General features: G+C 48.8%; 1 pseudogene; it reads right to left on the bottom strand.

Moving 5' to 3' along the window:
- Positions 1-550: 550 nt before the first annotated feature.
- Positions 551-1,455, bottom strand: LOC141582251 (prostaglandin reductase 1 pseudogene; annotated as a pseudogene).
- Positions 1,456-4,166: the final 2,711 nt, after the last annotated feature.

Below are 4,166 nucleotides of genomic sequence, written 5' to 3'. Positions count from 1 at the left end.
GCAGTGCCCTTCTTTGTCTTTTATCTTATTTCACATTCCAGGATACGCGTGCAGAATGTAGGTAAACGTGTGCCATGGTGGTTTGCTGCACCGATCAACCCATCACCTAGGTATTAAGCCCAGCATACATCAGCTATTTATCCTGATGCTCTCCCTCGCCCCCACCCCTTCGACAGGCCCTAATTTGTGTTGTTCCCCTCCCTGTGTCCATTGTCCAGCTCCCACGTATGAGTGAGAACACGCAGTGTTTGGTAAACTTTCAAACTTCAAAGCCATTATTTTCAACCGCAACTCAGAGGAAGCTGTAGTGAACAGGGAGATGGCTGGTTGTTATTGACTGAAATTTTCATCCTCCATCACTAATTACATACCATAAATTGTATTTTATTAGGTAGGTCAGACTCGTTACAAGTACCATTTCTTAGACATTTAAGTAGTATACATTTTTGCTAAATGGTGAAAAACAAATTAAGTGATCATCTAAATGGGCTCCAGATTCCACGTGCATTTTTTTATACTTTCGCTATTTTCCCCACATTAGCTCCTTCCAGCATCCCCATAAGTGCAGCTGGCATGTTTTCAGATCCTTCAGTGATATATTCCTGAACTGGATTTTACCCTGAGACCCATTTTAGCAAGTCCTTCAGAGCTTTTTGGCGGGCATCTCCTCGCCTGCAGGTGATGATGAACCCTTTCATGGGAAGCTCCTGACAGATAAAAATCTCTGGTGGGGGGCCTGGGGAAGGTGGCCCAGTACTGTCACGTATACATGACTCCTCACGTGGCAATTCTTCCAGATTTCTTCATCTGAGAGAGAACAGTGTTTGAAAACTCTCCACCTACGTTATCAAAATAACAATCGTATCCATCAGGAGAGGCTTCCTTCAAAGTTTCTTCTAAGACTCTACTGTCTTGTAGTTAAAGACAACAGCAAATCCAAGCTTTTTAAGGTAGGCAATCTTTTTGTCGGGCCCGACTGCTCCGACTACTTGGCAGCCCTTGAGCTTTGCAGTCTGCCCCACCGCAGAGCCCAGAGCTCCAGCTGCTGCATTAACCATCCCTGTTTCTCCAGCCATCGTACCACAGAGGTCAAGCAGGCCAAAGGAAGACAGTGGTACTGTGTCAGGCAACTCTGTGGGCAGCTTTTCCAGATCCTTCCCATCAGAAACGGAGTGTGCTTGTTGAGCCTGGGGGAGCCAGTCCAATGGTGCCTGTTAGTAAGGCTACGTTTTTACTTTCCACAGCTCTGGCCACTTGTGGCCCCATCACTGTATCACCTTCCTTCGGTATTTTGGCTGCCACTGTCCTGTAAGAATCCATGGTGAGGAACAAAGCTTCAAGCAGGACCTCTCCGTTTTTTAAGGGTGGGAGCTCAGCTGTCTTCAACTCAAAGTCACTACTAATAGGTTTGCCAACAAAATGCTTCTTCAGGGTCCATCTCTTAGCAGGAACCATCTTGACACTCAGGAGCCTGAGGGTTCCACTGCCTGAGAAAGGTGGCTGGGATGGCCTCCTTTGTCTTTTTTGATTTTTTTTTTTTTTTTTTTTTTTTGAGACAGAGTTTCGCTCTTGTTGCCCAGGCTGGAGTGCAATGGCACGATCTTGGCTCACTGCAACCTCCGCCTCCTGGGTTCAGGCAATTCTCCTGCCTCAGCCTCCCGAGTAGCTGAGATTACAGGTGCTTGTCACCACGCCCAGCTAATTTTTGTATTTTTAATAGAGACGGGGTTTCACCATATTGGCCAGGCTGGTCTCAAACTCCAGACCTCAGGTGATCCACCTGCGTTGGCCTCTGAAAGTGCTGGGATTACAGGCGTGAGCCCCTGTGCCTCACCGAGGTTAGTATTGTTACGTGTGAATTTGTTCCTGTCATCACGATGCTAGCTGGTTATTTCGCACGCTAGTTGATGCAGTTTCTTCACAGCATCGTTGGTCTTTATATTTTGGTGTCCTTTTGCAGTGGCTGGTACCAGTTTTTTCTTTCTATATTTAGTGCTTCCTGCAGGAGGTCCTGCAAGCCAGGCCTGGTGACAAAATCTCTTGGAATTTGCTTGTCTGGAACAGATTTTATTTCTTCTTCGCTTCTGAAGCTTAGCTTGGTGAGATACAAAACTCAGGGTTGGAAATTCTTTTCTTTAAGAAAGTTTGATCCTGGCTCCCAATCTCTTCTGGCCTGTAGAGTTTCTGCTGAAAGGTCTGCTGTTAGTCTGAATGAGCTTCCCTTTGTCGGTGACCTGACCTTTGTCTCTGGCTGCCCTGAACCTTTTTTCCTTTGTTTCAAGCTTGGTCATCTGACGATTATGTGTCCTGGGGCTGCGCTTCTCAGGCAGTGTCGTAGTGGTGATCTCTGTGTGTCCTGAATCTGCATGTAGGCCTGTCTTGGAGGTTGGGGACGTTCTCCTGGATGATATCCCGACGGATGTTTCTGAGCTTGTTTCCATTCGCCCTGTCTCCTGCAGGTCCTCCGATCAATCACAGGTTTGGTCTTTTTGCATAGTCCCGTATTTCTTGGAGGTTTCGTTTGCTCCTTTTTATTCTTTTTCCTTTAATCTTGTCTGCATGCCTTATTTCAGCAAGGCGGTCTTTGAGCTCTGATATCCGTTTTTTTCCACTTGGTCGATTGGGCTCTGGATTCTTTTGCATGCTTCATGAAGTTCTCATGCTGTGTTTTCCAGCTCCATCAGATCATTTGTGTTCCTCTTTAAGCTGGTTATTCTAGTTAGCAGCTCGTCTAGTCTTTCATCAACGTTCTTAGCTTCTTTGCGCTGGCTTAGATCATGGTTCTTTAGCTCAGCAGAGTTTGTTGTTGTTATTGTTGTTGTTGTTGTTTGAGACAGAGTCTTGATCAGTCACCAGGTGCCGGGCTGGAGTGCGGTGGCATGATCTCAACTCACTGCAGCCTCCGTTTAATGAAGCAATTTGACTGCCCCTTGGTGGAGAGGGTGTGCTTTGCTGGGGGAAACCCACTCATCTGGGCTGCCTGGCTTTCTCAGAACTACCAGGAGGAAAGGCTAAGCCTGCCAGTCCACAGAGACTAAGGCCACCCCTGCCCCTATGGGGTCAGGCCCAGAGACATCGAGACTCTAGTGGGAGTTGTTGGCATTCTTGTATGGAGGCCCCACCCAGCCAGGAAGGATGAGTCACGACGAGGCTGAGGAGGCACTCTGGCTGCAGTCCGCCACAGCCAGCGTCTTGGGCTGTGGGAGAGACCTCTCGGGACCAAGCTGTCCAGCCCCCCTGGCTCCAGCAGTAGAAAAGTGCAGCCTGGAGCTCGAGAGATGGATGCCGCCCTTCGCCCGCCCAGCGAGCGTAGTGAGTTCGGCAGTTAGGAGTCCCAGCGCTGGCCGCTGGCCCTTCCCCAAGGAGCCGGAATGGTTCAGCCAGCCGCAGCTGCAGCTTGGTGCTGGGCCCCCCGCCCTGGGAACGGGTCAGGCTTAGGCAGGTTCTAGCTGAGAGGCTGCTGGGAATCTGCACAGCTTTGGGGTTAGGACCCTAGGCCCCAGTGGTGTGGGTTCACGAGGGAGGTCTTCTCATCCGTGGGTTACCCAGTTCCATGAAAAAAGCGCAGTTTCCCCAGCTGGGTCGCACTCTAACTGGCCGCCTCCCTTGGCTCGGGGGTGAGGTCTCCCCGGCCCCGTGTGGCTCTTCCTTCTTCTCTGTGGATCGCGACAGCCACCTCGTTAGTTCTGATGAGGGAAGCTGGGTACCTTGGCTGCGGATACAGGATTCACACGCTATTACGGTTCTTTTCGATGGGAGCCTCTGATGGCTGCTGCTTCTAGTTGGCCATCTGGGCCCCACCGTAGTATTCATTTCTGAGGGATAATTGCACTGGTTAGAAAATTGCGAGTAGACAAGGGTGTTTTGGTTTGTTTTTTGTTTTGCTTTGTTTTGTTTTGGTGGGGATGGGTTGTTTTGTTTTCCATACTTAAAAGTCACTGTTCCATTGTTTTTGGACTTAAGTATTCTGATAAGGGGTCCGTACCAATCTTTTTCCTATGTGTGCGCAATGTCTTTTTCTGGTTGTTCTGATATGTGTAAAGTATCTTTGTTCAGTCAAGCAGTTTTCTAGTTTTCAATGACTTGCTTGTTGTATGCTTTGGAGTGGTTTGGGGTGTGGGTATATGTGTGCCTCTTTCTTGAAGTTCATTGAGGTTCTTTATTCT

Source organism: Saimiri boliviensis, chromosome 19 (genome assembly GCF_048565385.1).
Source record: "Saimiri boliviensis isolate mSaiBol1 chromosome 19, mSaiBol1.pri, whole genome shotgun sequence".
Classification (NCBI taxonomy): domain Eukaryota; kingdom Metazoa; phylum Chordata; class Mammalia; order Primates; family Cebidae; genus Saimiri; species Saimiri boliviensis.
The sequence above is the reverse complement of the archived record's forward strand: the minus strand, read 5'-3'. Positions and strand labels throughout refer to the sequence as shown.